This window comes from Heterodontus francisci, chromosome 23, assembly GCF_036365525.1.
Source record: "Heterodontus francisci isolate sHetFra1 chromosome 23, sHetFra1.hap1, whole genome shotgun sequence".
NCBI lineage: Eukaryota > Metazoa > Chordata > Chondrichthyes > Heterodontiformes > Heterodontidae > Heterodontus > Heterodontus francisci.
The window spans coordinates 33,348,762-33,365,779 of record NC_090393.1 but is presented as its reverse complement, the minus strand read 5'-3'; the positions used below and the strand labels follow the sequence as shown (position 1 = coordinate 33,365,779).

Here is a 17,018-nt window from a genome sequence, read left to right as displayed (position 1 = left end):
AGGTTCAGGGGGTAGCTGTTAATATGCTAGGGTTTATTTGGAGAGAGAGCTTGAGAGGACCAGAGGGCTGTGGAGTCAGAGGAGAGAGGGTAACTTGTGTTGAGCTGGAAATTGAGATCACCCAAGATGAGGGGTTACTCTTCAGAGGTTGAAGGAAGAAAGCAAGGGGGATACGTCAGAGGGCTGTTTGGTGTGCAGGGGTGATAAGAGAACGGTTTTTCAAGAAGATGGAGAGGGATGGAACGAGATGATGTATTCCAAGATGATGATGCCAGAGGAGAGATTTTGCAATAAGGACCACACTGCCACTGCAGCAGTTTGGATGAGGTGAGAATGACAGCCCTTGACATCAACACCTCATTCGACCGAGTGTGGCAGCAAGGAACCCTAGTAAAATTGAAGTCAATGGGAATCGGGGGAAATTTCCCACTGGTTGGAGTCTCCCACTGGTTGGAGTCATACCTAGTACAAAGGAAAATGGTTGTGGTTGTTGGAGGCCAAACATCAAAGACCCAGGACACCATTGCAGGAGTTCCTCAGGGCAGTCATCAATGACTTTCCCTCCAACATAAGGTCGAAGTGGATATGTTCATTGATGATGACACAGTGTTCAGTACCATTGACGACACCTCAGATACTGAAGTAGTCTGTGCCCACATGCAGCAAGACCTGGACAACATTCAGGCATGGGCTGATAAGTGGCAAGTAACATTCGCATCACACAAGTGACAGACAATGACCATCTCCAACCAAAGAGAATCTAACCATCTCCCCTTGACATTCAATGGCATTACAATTGCTGAAACCCCCAGCATCAACATCCTGGGGGTCACCATTGACCAGAAGCTGAACAGGAGCAGCCACACATATACTGTGGCCGCAGGAGCAGGTCAGAGGCTAGGAATTCTGCGGTGAGTACTCACATGACTCCCCAAAGCCTGTCCACCATCTATAAGGCACAAGTTAGGAATGTGATGGAATACTCTCCACTTGTCTGGATGAGTGCAGCTCCAACAACACTCTGAAGCACTGCACCAACTCTCCAAGCCTCCTTCGACGGCACCTTCCAAACCTGTGACCTCTTCCACCTAGAAGGACATGGACAGTAGGCGCATGGGAACACTGCCACCTGCAAGTTGCCCTCCAAGTCACCACCGTCTGGACTTGGAACTATATTGCTGTTCCTTCACTGTCACTGGATCAAAATCCTGGAACTCCCTCGCTAACAGCACTGTGGGTGTACCCACACCAGATGAACTGCAGCGGTTCAAGAAGGCAGCTCACTACCACCTTTTCAAGGGCAATTAGGGATGGGCAACAAATGCTGGCCTAGCCAGCAACGCCCACACCCCACGGAAGAATAAAAAAAAAACAGTGAGTTGGCTCTGCACTAGTAAAATTCTGATACAGTGTAATATTGTGAAAAGGTTAAAATAAAAGCAAAATACTGTGGATGCTGGAAATCTGAAATAAAAACAAGAAATGTTGGAACCACTCAGCAGGTCTGGCAGCATCTGTGAAAAGAGAAGCAGAGTTAACGTTTCGGGTCAGTGACCCTTCTTCAGAACTGACAAATATTAGAAAAGTCACAGGTTATAAGCAAGTGAGGTGGGGGTGGGGCAAGAGATAACAAAGGAGAAGGTGTCGATTGAACAAGGCCACATAGCTGACCATGGAGCAAAGGCAAACAATATGTTAGTGGTGTGTTGAAAGACAAAGCATTAGTACAGATTAGGTGTTAACGGACTGAATATTGATGCTGCCAGACCTGCTGAGTGGTTCCAGCATTTCTTGTTTTTATTGTGAAAAGGTTGTTATATAAGAGGTCCTACTCTGCATAGGACTTCATTTGCATACAGATTAAGCAGTTAGCATTAAAGCTCATTAGAAACCAGAAACCCTGAAATTTCCCTACCTACTATTAATAGCTATTTGAAGGTCTATATTTAATTGTGCACATATAGTCCAAAAGTAGATATGCGGTTTCCCGTTTGTATCCATGTTGAAAATGCAATCCCACCATATTTCATGGCTGACACGATGAAAATGACACCAGATTGTACAATACAGATTTCACTGATTAAATGTTACCTTTTCCTTTATTGAAATTGGAGATTTTAACTTTCTCATAGACTCAGAGAAGCTGAACACTCAGGTAGGAAAGGCCACAAATTTCTAGATTTGAGAGGAAGAGAGAGTCGCAAACCAAGGTTTAAATTTAAATAACACAAACTTCAAAGGGATGAGAAATAAATTTACCACAGTAAGAGTGATGAGCTGTTAATCAGTAAAACTGGTAAAAGTTGTTGGTACAATACAAAACCAGTTATATAGCCTAAAAGGCAAAAGGTTAAGCAGTTATGGTCAACAAATGAGATAAGAGACAGTATCAAACTTTAAAAAAAAGGCTCACACAAATGCAAGGAAAAGTGGAAATCCAGTCTTCTGGGAAAGTTATAAAAAGTTATAAAAGGATTACAAAGAAAATAGAGATTCAAAGAAAGAGCTATGAAAAAATTTACAAGGGTTATCCAAGTTAGCAGTAAAAGATATTTTAAGTATATTAAAATAGTGGTAAAGGGGTACGTGGGTTAATTTAAGTCCAATGCAGGTGAGATTGTAATGGATCAGACAATGGCAGACTTGCTAAATTAATGCTTTGTATCTGTTTTCACAGTTGAGGAAAAGGACAAAATACCAGCGGTACGAGGGAGCCAAAAAGTAATTCAAGGGGAGAAACAGACTAGATTTAATGTAAGTTTAAAAAATAGTAATGGAAAAAATAATGTAACTAAGACATAGCTAAATATCCAGATTCTGATGGCTTCTGCACCTGGGTATTAAAATAGGTGAAGTAATTGCACATATGTTAGTAATCTTCTAAAGCTCTCTATGTCAGGAATTCTGTCTTTCAATTGGAACATGCAAAATGCACTCCATTATTTAAGAAGGGAAGGGAAAACAGAAAACTATGGACCTGTAAGTTTAATGTCAGTTGCAGGGCAGTTACTGGACTCTAATCAGGGACAGAGTGACTGAGTATTTGAATGAGTATGAGCTGATCAAAAAGAGTCAGCATGGCTTTGTGAAGGGTAGACCATTGTCTGACTAAACTAGTTAATTTTGTTTTGGAGGAGGCTGCTGAAGTAGTGGATAGAAGGGACTTGACAAGGTTCTAGTAAGGATCAGATAATCCTGTGCACATTGAACCAGTGATTTTTCTGTTATGACTCAGTATCGCACAATATTGGCTAATGGTCCACCATATCATTAGGAAGCTTGCACACTTGTAGTGATGTGGAGCATTCCAGATAGATGTTCATCTGTCAGGAGTGATCTTGATTGCACTCTCTCCCTCCATTTCCCCCCCTCCCTCCCTCTCTTCTTCCCACCCCTCTATGTCGTCCGCACTCTCTGTGTGACCCCCCCCCCCCCCCCCCCGTCCTTCCCCACCTCTCTCTCTGTCCCCCTTTCTCTCTCTGACAGTTGCAGAGAGCAGGAACACTCATTAGATGGTTAGTCAGTTTATTTAAAAAATCGCCCTGTCAGTTTCACAGCTGACAGGTGCTGACATCGAGAACAAAGATCCATGGTTTTTCGGTGGGTTCTGATTTGTTTTTAAAAAGCCCGCTGGAAAACCCCGAAGCTGTCCAAAGTTGGGAAACCGTTGTTCCCGTTGTCAGCACCTGTCAGTTGTGCAACTGATTTGTGATTTTTTTTTAAAAAGCCAGTCCGAAAGAAGAAGCCAATGGGAAGTTTCACATCTCTGGTCATGGACCCTTGGTGAGGATGAGGAATGGCCCGGTACAGTTTAATCTGCAGGCCGGATGGAAACCTTTGGTGGGCCGGAGTCTGGCCTGCAGGCTGTATGTTGGACAACTCGGTTGTATATGGTACATACTGCTGCCACTGTGCACCAGTGGTGGAAGGACTGAATGTTTAAGGTGATGGAAGGGTGCTGATCAAGTGAGCTGCTTTGTCTTGGATGGTGTCGAGCTTCCTGTGTATTGGAGCCGCACTCATCCAGGCAAGTGGAGAATATTCCATCACATGCCTGACTTGTGCCTTGTAGATGGTGAACAGGCTTTGAGGAGTCAGGTGGTGAGTCACTCGCCACAGAATACCCAATCTCTGATCTGCTCTTGTAGCCACAGCATTTATATGGCTGGTCCAGTTCAGTTTCTGTTCAATGGTAACCCCCAGGATGTTGGTGGTGGATTCAGCGACGGTAATACCATTGAATATCAAGGGGAAATGTTTAGATTCTCTCTTATTAGGGTGGTCATTGCCTGGCACTTATGTGGCACGAATGTTACTTGCCACTTATCAGTCCAAGCCTGAATGTTGTCCGGGTCTTGCTGCACATGGTCACGGACTGCTTCAGTATCTGAGGAGTTGTGAATTTACGATCATCTGCGAACGTCCCTCTTCTGACCTTATGATGGAGGGAAGGTCATTGATGAAGCAGCTGAAGATGGTTAAGCCTAGGATGCTACCCTGAGGAACTCCTGCAGTGATGACCTGGGGTGAGATGATTGGCCTCCAGCAACCACAGCCATCTTCCTTTTTGCTAGGTATGACTCCAACCAGTGGAGAATTTTTCCCCTGATTCCCATTGACTTCAATTTGGCTAGGGCTCCTTGATGCCACGCTTGGTCAAATGCTGCCTTGATATCAAGGGCAATCATTCTCACCTCACTTCTTGAGTTCAGCTCTTTTGTCCATGTATGGGCCAAAGCTGTAATGAGGGCAGGAGCTGAGTGGTCCTGGCAGAGCATCGGTGAGCAGGTTACTGCTGTTTAAGTGGCACTCGATAGCACTGTCAACAACACCTTCCATCACCTTACCAATGATCGAGAGTATACATGAAGTGAAATCGGAGCAGACTATGGAAGCCGAAATAGATTAACATTTAAAAGGTAAAGACAACCTTTAAGTAATGCAGATAAATTATGTGTAATAGGTAGTCAGTTGCTCAGACATTTGATATGGTGACAAAAGAAAAGTTGCAAAAAGTATTATTGAAAACCAACTTTAGAAAAGTAGAGGAAAGTTATGAAGCATTTCTAAACAGAACATCAGAATTGAAACTGGAGCAGTATTCCAATAGCGTTCTAATACACGTGAATAGATTCTTTGCAGGTGGCTTGGCTTTTATGTTTTACTGTAAGAAAATGGTACGGTCATTATCACAAAATACATTTCTGTTCGTTTGCTGTTTAATTAAATAGAAACTTACTGGATAGAATTTTACTTTCTGTAGGTTCATCTGTCGTTATAAAATGTACAAAAACAGTAACAATATTAATTTCTACTGCCTTAGTTAAAAATTAAATTAATGGATATTTTATGTGGTGATGGATCACTTACAGTACACAAAGTCCTCACTTTACTGGTAACTTGAGAATCATAAATTACCCAGGGACTTTATTCATGAAAGCATCATGCCATGTGATTTTATGCTACAATTTAAATATTGGTGTGGCATTCTGTTAAATACCAATGTGATATTAAAAGTACAGTTCTTTTGGGCCTCCTTATCTCGAGAGACAATGGATACGCGCCTGGAGGTGGTCAGTGGTTTGTGAAGCAGCGCCTGGAGTGGCTATAAAGGCCAATTCTGGAGTGACAGGCTCTTCCACAGGTGCTGCAGAGAAATTTGTTTGTTGGGGCTGTTGCACAGTTGGCTCTCCCCTTGCGCCTCTGTCTTTTTTCCTGCCAACTACTAAGTCTCTTCGACTCGCCACAATTTAGCCCTGTCTTTATGGCTGCCCGCCAGCTCTGGCGAATGCTGGCAACTGACTCCCACGACTTGTGATCAATGTCACACGATTTCATGTCGCGTTTGCAGACGTCTTTATAACGGAGACATGGACGGCCGGTGGGTCTGATACCAGTGGCGAGCTCGCTGTACAATGTGTCTTTGGGGATCCTGCCATCTTCCATGCGGCTCACATGGCCAAGCCATCTCAAGCGCCGCTGACTCAGTAGTGTGTATAAGCTGGGGATGTTGGCCGCTTCAAGGACTTCTGTGTTGGAGATATAGTCCTGCCACCTGATGCCAAGTATTCTCCGAAGGCAGCGAAGATGGAATGAATTGAGACGTCGCTCTTGGCTGGCATACGTTGTCCAGGCCTCGCTGCCGTAGAGCAAGGTACTGAGGACACAGGCCTGATACACTCGGACTTTTGTGTTCCGTGTCAGTGCGCCATTTTCCCACACTCTCTTGGCCAGTCTGAACATAGCAGTGGAAGCCTTACCCATGCGCTTGTTGATTTCTGCATCTAGAGACAGGTTACTGGTGATAGTTGAGCCTAGGTAGGTGAACTCTTGAACCACTTCCAGAGCGTGGTCGCCAATATTGATGGATGGAGCATTTCTGACATCCTGCCCCATGATGTTCGTTTTACAGTATGTAATAGGTAAATACACATCGAGTAAGATCATTTGGAAGCAGTGAGGGCACCCATTAGCTTATGTTAAAACAGGTGGTGCCAAATTCCACTAATAAAGCAGTCTTTTTAAAATGAAAACAAGCTCTGGAGACTTCCTGTGCTGTTTGCATCTTAATGGTTGAAAACAGCTGATTAGCTGATGTACATTAAATAGCCTAACACCAATTGGAAACTGATTATCATTGCTCCATACTTATGCCTAGTATGCATATGTAGAATATGCCTTCTCTTCATAGGAAAGTGACCAGGTAGTAAATGTACATTACCTTGCTGACATAGACTTAAAAATAGAACTGCACCTTTTAGTGTTTTATGAAAGAGGGGTAAGAAATGTATCACAGGGCCTGGATGTAGTATAACAGGAACTAGAAGCACCATGTGCAGATAATGGCAATTGCATTAAACTACAGATTCCTGGATGTATTTTTCCATTCATGAACCTCCAAAATTTTCTGAAGATATCACGGGTTAAAGTGTATCCGTTAAAAATGTTTATGTGAGCTATCAATCCTTTTCTAAACCCAGCCCCTTCCCTAAGCTATCTCAAAGGTGTGTTGCTCATTCCATTGACAATGACAGCAACCACACACTTTGGGTGTGTATGCTTGTTAAAGAGCTTGTCTGTTTGAATTTTGGTTGACTATCATCCAAACATTACGTAAGGCTTTGTGGCACTTTTCATATTTCAGCACCTTATTTCCATTGCAGTATTTTTCTTCCTCATTTTATGTGCAAGAAAACATTGTCTCTGTATGCTCCAGGAAGTCTTATGACAATGTTACTGTGTGTTATAGAAATGAAAGATATTTTCTGATAATTGGATCAAGGTAGCGCAAGAACAAATGATAGTGTGTGTTATAGTTGCAGGTTGGGTGACATCCAAAAATATAGCAAGATCAGAATTTTTGTGTGACCAATTTTACAAAAATAACTTGAGCAAAGAGTTTAAAAAAATTTATTCGTGGGATGTGGGCGTCACTGGCCAGGCCAGCATTTATTGCCCATCCATAATTGCTCTTGTGAAGCTGGTGGTGAGCCACCGCCTTGAACCGCTGCAGTCCATATGGTGTAGGTACACCCAGAGTGCTGTTAGGAAGGGACTTCCAGGATTTTGACCCAGCGACAGTGAAGGAACGGTGATATTGTTCCAAGTCAGGATGGGTGTGTGGCTTGGAGGGGAACGTGCAGTTGGTGGTGTTCCCATGCATCAACTGCACTTTGGCCTTCTAAGTGGTAGAGGTCACGGATTTGGAAGGTACTCTCTAAGGAGCTTTGTTGCGTTGCTGCAGTGCATCTTGTGCACACTGCAGCCACTGTGTGTCGATGTTGGATGCAGTGAATGTTTGTGGATGGGGTGCCAATCAAGCAGGCTGCTTTGTCCTGCATGGTGTCGAGCTTCTTTAGTGTTGTTGGAGCTGCACCCATCCAGGCAAGTGGAGAGTATTCCATCACACTCCTGACTTGTGCCTTGTAGTTGGTGGACAGGCTTTGGGGAGTCAGGAGGTGAGTTATTCGCCTCAGGATTCCTAGCCTCTGACCTGCTCTTGTAGCCATGGTATTTATATGACTACTCTGGTTCAGTTTCTGATCAATGGTAACTCCCAGGATGTTGATAGTGGGGGATTCAGCGATCATAATGCCATTGAATGTCAAGGGGAGATGGTTAGATTCTCTCTTGTTGGAGATAGTCATTGCCTGGCACTTGTGTGGCACAAATGTCATTTGCACCTTATCAGCCCAAGCCTGGATATTGTCCAAGTCTTGCTGCATTTCTACACGGACTGCTTTAGTATCTGAGGAGTCGCGAATGGTGCTGAACATTGTGCAATCATCAGCGAACATCACCACTTCTGACTTTATGATTGAAGGAAGGCCATTGATGAAGCAGCTGAAGATGGTTGGGCCTAGGACACTACCCTGAGGAACTCCTGCGGTGATGTCCTGGAGCTGAGGTGACTGGCCTCCAACAACCACAACCATCGTCCTTTGCACTAGGTATGACTCCACCCAGCGGAGAGTTCTCCCCCTGGTTCCCATTGACTCCAGTTTTGCTAGGCTCCTCGATGCCATACTCTGTCAAATGCTGCCTTGATGTCTAGGGCAGTCACTCTCACCTCTTGAGTTCAGCTGTTTTGTCCATGTTTGCACCAAGGCTGTAATGAGATCAGGAGCTGAGTGGCACTGGCAGAATCCAAACTGAGCGTCAGTGAGCAGATTATTGCAAGCAAGTGCCGCTTGATAGCACTGTTGACGACACCTTCGATCACTTTACTGATGATCGGCGGTTGGATTTGTCCTGTTTTCTGTGTACAGGACATACCTGGGCACTTTTCCACATTGCTGGGTAGATGACAGTGTTGTAGCTGTACTGGACCAGCTTGGCTAGGGGCGCGGCAAGTTCTCGCGCACAGGTCTTCAGTACTATTGCTGGAATGTTGTTAGGGCCCATATCCTTTACAGTATCCAGTGCCTTCAGTCTTTTCTTGATATCACATGGAGTGAATCAAATTGGCATCTGTGATGCTGGGGTCTTCAGGAGGAGGCCGAGATGGATCATCCACTCGGCACCTCTGGCTGAAGATTGTTGCAAATGCTTTAGCCTTTCTTTACGATTTATCAAAGAGCTGAGTATGTTATACTATTACTGGGAGCGTATAATAAACATAAGCTGAATGTGTACTTTGTCCTCAGAGTATACTGACGTGTGTAATTTTGGAAGAGTGCTTATGAAATAGGGGACTGATGTATGGAATGCTGCTTCAACAGCTCTTAGGATCATACTGCAGGATGCAAGATTCTATTTCTGTATTATTACTTTGTCAGATTTTCCATTAGGAATGTCTAGATTTTGTTTTGCTGACATGACGAGGAATTGTGTAATTTGAAGCTACCATTGACATTTAGTACTCTGCATTAATGTCACATAATCTAGGAATATTTGTTACGTATGTAATTTGACATTTGGTTAAAAGATTTGAAATTGCTGTGCCATGGATGTTTTTCTGTTTTGACTTATATTTCCAGATTTAAGTGTTAAGTAGGGAATTCCAAGATTTTGATCAGTGATGATGAAGGAAAAGCACTATATGACCAAATTAGGAGGAACGTATGTGACTTGGAGGGGAACTGGCGGTGATGGTTCCTACGACATTATTGCCTCGCCCTTCTTGTTAGTAGTGATAAAAGAGCTGGGTGGTACTGTTCAACCTTGTTGAGCTGCTGCAGAGCATCCTGCAGTTAGGACATGTGCCCCTACTATTTGCTGGTACTAGAGGGTGTGAATATTGCCCAGTGGCAGGGGCATCGATTAGGTGAAATGCTTCGTCTTGGATAATGCGGAGCTTCTTGAGTGTTGTTGTAGTCACACTCATCGAAATGACTGGTAGGTGTTGCATCGCACTCCTGAATGAGCATTTTAGGTGCTGGAGAGGCTTTGAGGAGACAGGAAGTGAGCCACGTATCCGAGAGTGTTCTGCATTTACCCTGCTCTTGTAGTCATTTTGTTGTTTTGTGGCTGGTGCAATTCAGCTTCCGTTAATGGTTGCATTGTTGAAGGTCAAGTGAGGTGGTTGGACTTCTCTATTTTTGGAATGTTCATTACATGGCCCTTATGTAGTGCTAATGTTACTTGCCACTTGTCAATCCAAGTCTAGGTGCTGGCCATGTCCTTCAGTAAGCTTTGCTATCAGACGAGTTGCAAATGGAGATGAAACTTGAGGCATTTTCAGTGAATAGTCCTTCTCCTGACGTTATGATGGCAGGTGATACAGTAGGACTGCTGGCACTGCCTTGAATTTATGTGATATCCTAAGGTTGTGAAGGTTGTCTATGACAACCATGTCCATTTGTCTGTGTGTCAAGTATGACTGCAGCGACTAGAGTTTTCTCTTTGACTCCAATTGATCTACATTTTTCGTGGGCTGCTTCTTACCCTACTTAGTCAGATGCTGCCTTGACGTTGAGGGCAATTATTCTTATTTCTGTTCTGGCATTCAGCTCTCCTGTTCACAACTAAGACTCTGCTAAAACAGTTCCTCGACTTGTTGATTTAAGGCACGTAGCTATTTTCCAGTGAAGACTTTCTTGAGGAAAGCAATTTGTTTATAAAGTTGCTCTACAGACTACTATATACTACTACTTTTAGTTACTTCCTCAGAAAAATCAATTGCTTGTTAGACATGACCTAGCCTTTACAAATCCATGTTGGCTCTCCCCAATCAGTTCAAATTTCTCTAACTGCTTAGTTACTCTTTTTAATTATAGATTCCAATAACTTCCCACAACAAATGTTAGACTAACAGGTCTATAATTTCCTGGTTTCTCTCTCTCACCTTTCTTAAATATAATCTTTGGTGCAGCAAGATAGCCAGCTATTTGTAACCGTTGGCATCGCATGCTTCCAAATGAGTGAGGGAACTGAGAGCCCTGTTTATCTGCTGCTCATTTACTCTGTGCCCAGGCAACCTGACTACCAGAATGGTATGACTTTTCAGCAGTTGCTCTTTAAACATGCTTGTCTCAGATGAATGTTTCCTGGGTAACCTGGCCAGTTTGTAGTATCCTATTGATACCAACTACTTCATGCTTTAAACTTCACTTACTTTGTGGAAAATGGAACATTGATTATGCATCATTTTTCTTGAGTAAGACTTTATTTTAAATTAGGAACATTTGTTGCTTTGAATTCTACTAATGAATGTCATTTGTCATGTTATCTAATAACATTATTTTTGTTTAGTTGAGACTAAGATTTTTTTTTCTGTTATCCTACTGTGGAGTGCAGGAGTTTTTAATGCTCCTCTGATCCAATTTTAATTCTCTGACATTCTGTTATCATTGGCTGTTGATTTGAGGGCGCATCTGCTCAGGGTCGCTAGTTTCCGCAATGGATCGTAGGCCTATTTCAACCCACACATCTTTGGGTACATGGGGCAGGACATTCCACGAGGTAGAAGGATCTGGAGTGTGGTATTTGCTTCCTTTTCTTTCCTTCTGTGCCATTACTGTGGCTTTTCTTTAAGGTGTTGGTATAAGAAGCATGATACAGCTTGGTGGACAAGTTGTCGCAATTTTGAGCGATTGGTAGCAGACTCCTCCCAGTTGTTAATGTCAATACAGTTGTACTTCAAGGAGAGCTTCAGAGTGTCTTTGAAGCATTTTCCAACCTTCCTGGAACGTTGGCCATTTGAGAGCTGAGAGAACAAGACCTGGTGGGGGAGACCATTTTCAGCCATGCGGACACGGTCGCCAATCCATTGGAGTTGATTTTGCAGAAGTTTTGCCTGAATGTTTGTTGATCTGGCTTAGAGAAGGACACTAGCGTTTGTTTGACAGTCCTCCCATTGAATCGGGAGGATGTGGGGGAGGCATTGCTGATGGAATTTCTCTAGCGCTCTCCTGTATCGCTGATGCATAGTCCAGGTCTCTCGGCAGCACAGGAGTGTGGTGACTATAACTGCTCTATACGTTAAGACTTTTGTTGATTTGCAGAGGTCTTTGTCGTCAAACACTCGCCGCTGTAATTTGGAGAAGGCTGATCTGGTGTTGGATCTCATCAATGGTGGCTTTTTGAGAGAGGTGACTGCCAAGGTACGAGAAGTGCTCAACATATTCCAGAGTCTTTCCTTCAACATATATCGGAGGTAGAATACTTAGCTGACCAGGTATGGGTTGATATGAGTTTGGTTTCAGCAACATTCAAGGACAGGCCTAGTTTCTTGTATGCAGGATTGAAGAGATCAAGAGTAGCTTCCAAATCTGGTAGAGAGTTCATAACGACACTGCAGTCATCTTCACTCTGCAGCTCTTGTATATCCGTGGGGTTCAGTTTAGTTTTGGCACTGAGACGACAGAGGTTAAAGAGCTCTCCATCTAGACGGTATTTAATACTGACATCAGAGGGCAGTTGATCTTTGAGGTGAATAGCCACCGTCAGGTAGATCATGAATAGTATGGGGGCTATCACACAGCCTTGCTTGATCCCAGTCTGGATTTTGAAGGCATCTGTTTCAGATAATTGCAGTCATGTAATCATGAAGCAGTTTCAGGATTGTGTTGAAGTTTCTTGGACATCCAAATCATTGGAGCACAATCCACAGAGTCTCGTGATTTACTGAGTCAGATGCTTTGGTCTGGTCAATGAATGCAATGAAGAGTTCCTGATGTTCTTGACATTTTTCTTGGATTTGTCTGGCAACAAAGACCAAAAGGTTCCTCTGGAAGGCCTAAAGCCACACTCTGTCTTTGGAAGGATTTCCTCAGCCACAGGAAGTAGGTGATTCAGGAGAACATCAGGATTTTCCCTGCTATTGACAAAAGGGAAATACCTCAATAGTTTCCACAGCATGATTTATCTCTCTTCTTGACGATAGGTACAGTTGTTGCATTCCTGAAGTTGCGGGGGTGGTGGGGTAGTTCTTTTTCCTCTCAAATCTGTAGGATGAATGCATGGAGTCTTGACGTGAGCAAAAGTCCGCTGACTTTGAAGACCTCAGCTGGAGTACCATGGGGACCACAGGCTTTGTTGGTTTTCATCTGTTAGGAAAGCTGCAACAAGCAATCAATCAATGGTTCACCCATGGATTCTACCACAGGGTATTGGGGGATAGCCTAGGTGTCATTTGCCACTGTGGATTCGCGGTTGCGAAGTTGCTCAAAGTGTTCTTTCCAGCATTTGCAAATGGCACTGTCATCTTTTATGAAGAGAAATGCCATGCTGTGAATGAAGGGGATTTTGTTCACTTGACCTCGGTGTTTAGATGGCCCTGGTGATTTCAAAAAGCCGTGCATTTCATGATGATCAGCATACTCTTAGATCTCTCAGGCTTCCTCTTCCCACCACACGTCCTTTATCTTCCAGATTTGTCTTTGGGCATCAGCCTTGTACTTTTGGTATGCTGCCTTCTTGAGTTGCGACCTTGGGTTGTTCTGCCGGGCAATGAGGCTGCTTGTTTTTATTCCAAGAGGTCATATGTTATAGCACCATTTTCGTCAAACCAGTCTTGGTGACGGTGATGGCCAAACCCAATGGTCTGGGCACAAAAGTTTAATATAGCTGACTTTATTCAATCCCATTGTTCTGCAATGGCATTGGATGTGTGAAGTTTCGCCAGATTGGTTATGAGCTGCACTTGGAATTCCTCTCTTCGGTTGGGTTTTTTTTTAGGGCTGAGACATTGGCCTTCTTCCTCTTGGACTTTTGGACCTTGTGATGTCTTGGTGCTAGGTGGATGTTCATCACCAACCGAACAAGTCGGTGATCTGTCCAGCAGGCATCAGTCCCCCATATGGATGAGTGATGCAGACATCACTTAGATCTTTGACTCAAACAATGACATAATCCAGGAGATGCTTTAATCTAGGATGCCTCCATGTGTTTTTTTTTATTTGTGCTTCTGGGGGAAGAGGCTATTTGTCATGATGAGGCCATGTTAAGCTCATTTTGTCAGCAGGAGGACACTATTTGCATTGACTTTTCCCACCTCATTTTTTCCAATGGTTCCGCTCCAGACTTCGGAGTCACAGCCAACCCTGGCATTAAAATCCCCCAGAGGGATGTTTTTTTTTTCTTTTGGCATGGACACTTCAAGGTCAGAATAGAACTTTTCCTTAATATCATCATCAGAGTTGAGGGTCGGGGCATAAGCGCTGATGACAGTAGCATATTGGTTCTGGCTAAGCTGTAAGTGAAGTGTCATGAGTCTCATTTATGCAGTTGGGGAGTTCTGGCAGTGCAAAGCCAACTCCGTAGACATGAGGGTTGCCGTCAGCCTTTTTCAGTAGAAGGTGTATCCCCCTGCTTGTTCCTTTAGCTGCCCCTCCCCAGGGTGGGTCTCACTGATGGCAATGATGTCAGTTTGGAGTCTTGATAACTCATTCTGTATGGGGAAGGGCATTAACATTCATATAATCTAAGAATTATACAGTACAGAGGAGGCCATTCAGTCTGCAGTACAGAGGAGGCCATTCAGTCTGTCATGTCTTTGCCAACTATTTGAAAGAGCTATCCAATTAGTCCCACTCCCCTGCTCTTTTGGGGGTCCTTTTGGTGAGACCTTTTAGTAGTTGAATGGCTTACTACTGGGTTTGTACTTGGTCTTGTCATAGTTTTACAGTACAATAAATCCACCTCTTTACTGCAGAACATTTCTCAGAAATACACAATGCAGATAGATATTGACTGATGATGACAGTATTATGTTTCCAAATTGCTAGGTCAAGAGTGGCATTGGAGACTTGAGAGCAGATGAACCATCCTTTTAGCTGCAGTCACCATGTGGTTTAGGATGACAATAGAGAGCTTTAGTTCTTAAAAACAAAATGTCAGTCTTTCTGGACAGTGAAATAAAGTTTGTATTGTGTATTCTCGTTGGTGTGCACTGAATGCAAGAACAAACATAAGTAAATAGCACCTTCTTAAGATGCTAAAATATACCTTTTGTTTATTTATATCCTGCTAATCCCCTCCAAATGGAATGCGGTTACACTTTGTACAAAGCAGACTGCAGTTTAAATAAACTAGTTGCATGACATGTTTATTCAGTAGTGATCTACAACATTCTTATTAAAATCAGGGAGAGACGGTGGCGTAGTGGTAATGTCACTGAACTAGTAGTTCAGAGGCCCAGGCTAATAAATTCAGTTAATCTGGAATTGAAAGCTAGTCTCAGTAATGGTGCCATAAAAACCCATCTAGTTCACTAATGTCCTTTCAGGGAGAGAAATCTGCTGTCCTTACCTAGTCTAGCCTACGTGTGACTCCAGACTCTCGGCAATGTGGCTGACATTTCACTGTCCTCTGAAATGCCACAGTTGGGGAATTAGCGATGGGCAACAAATCTTGGCTTTGCCAGTGATGCCCAAAGAAAATAGCGCTACCACTTTATGCTGGCCATCATATGCAGCAGGCAAATTTTGTTCACATGAATGTGACCAAATAAGCGGTGCGGACTGTATTTAAATTTTTTTGTTTGATCTGCCTGTTTAATGAGACTGTCATAAGTGAGCTGTCTCTTGTCTCCCCCAGAAATAAATGACCATTTATCTTAAGAATCATCTTCTCAAGAATGTCAGTCACAAAACTAGGCTGATATTCAACCAATTACAAAGAGAAGTAAATGCAATTAATACTGGAAATATTGGGCAGGATTTTGCCCATGGGTTGGGACTGCGACATTGGGGTCAAACGAGGGCCACAACCCTGCACACTATGGGATACAGTCACTCTGCAGTGATTTTCTCTGAATTGACCAGTTAGTGGCCAGAGGGCGGTCTCGGCATCCAATTAAGGACGGCGGGCGGGCAGGCTCTTGAAGCTAGAGGGCCCATAGGAGGCTGAGGAAACAGCAGTTTGCAGGCGCCCTCGCTCCCATCTTTTAAAATTTTTAAGAATGCCCACATCAACTGGGCCACCATTGTAGAGGGAAATCCCTCTACACGGTGGCCTGTGGCAGCAGGAAGGTGGAGAGAGCCTCAAAGCCTGCCTGGAGTACTTGTCTCCAAGTCTGCTGCCGGGACCACGCCTCCAGGCAGCTGAGCTAATGCCCAAGGCCTCGGGGAAATTCCAGTAGGCCACTGACAATAGGTCTTAAGTGGCCATTAAATACCCTTAATTGGCTGCCTACCACTTGTGGGTGGGTAGCCCTGCTGCCACCAACCTGCCTCTGGGAAATGAAGGAATGGTGCCGGCAAATTGGCATGCTGGCCGGCGCTGCGAACTTTCATGCCCATCCGCTTCTGCACCCGCCCCCATTGGGGCCTAAAAACCCTGCCTATTGTTGATGTGTCCAAAATAGACGAAGGTGCGACTTGTACATTAAACAGTTTGTGAGGTAGTGGGTTTATTCAGGTTTATTGTACAACTCTTGTAATGGATACTGCAGTTCCACAAGGCAGTAGAGCCATTTGCTGATGGTAGTGATTTTTTTTCATTCTTGAGAGGTGGACATCACTGGCCATTTATTGACCATCCTTCATTGCCCTGAAAAGGTAACTGATTTGGCTTGCTCAGCCACTTCAGAGGGCAGTTAAGAATCAACCAACATACTGGCCAGGACAGGTAAAAATGTCAATGAACTAATCTGGTTTTTACAAAAATCCAACAGCTTAATAGTTTTTCTTTTCCAAATATTGAAAACTGAATTTAAATTCTCAAACTGTTGGGATTTGAACTTGTTTTGTCTTGATTATTACTGCCGCCCTTACAAAAATACATATACTAATACATAAATGCTATGCACTCAATTGGCCTGGAAAAAAGAGCCCAGAGATCAAGGATAGGAACAAAGTGAGCGCAATATACTTCATACTTGCAGGTGTTTATTAAAGGCTATTAATACCTCTAAGAGATAAGCTTGCAATGATGGCTGAACAGAATTGTTAGTTTATTAGATCAGTTGTAATTTGACCATCACTGGGCTACTTCTGAATGTATTGAAATTTTTATGCTGAACAAATGGATTTATAAGCTGCAGAGAGTTTTTTTTTGCAGAGTTTACTTGAATTGTTGTGAGGCCTAAGTTACCCATATCGTGACTGAGATTTAGGAAAGAAAATAGATTTACA

At 43.5% G+C, this 17,018-nt stretch overlaps 1 protein-coding gene across 5 annotated transcripts in view; it reads left to right on the top strand.

The window, feature by feature from the left end:
- clip1a (CAP-GLY domain containing linker protein 1a) overlaps window positions 1-17,018 on the top strand; it is a 231,074-nt gene that overhangs the window by 17,161 nt on the left and 196,895 nt on the right. For 4 of the 5 annotated variants that reach the window (XM_068055039.1, XM_068055041.1, XM_068055042.1 and 1 more), the window contains exon 2: window positions 2,678-2,754. The exons of the other annotated variant lie outside the window; for it this stretch is intronic. The gene's annotated coding sequence lies outside the window, so the exon portion shown is untranslated. The remainder of the gene's footprint in view (window positions 1-2,677; window positions 2,755-17,018) is intronic. 5 annotated transcript variants of the gene reach the window in all.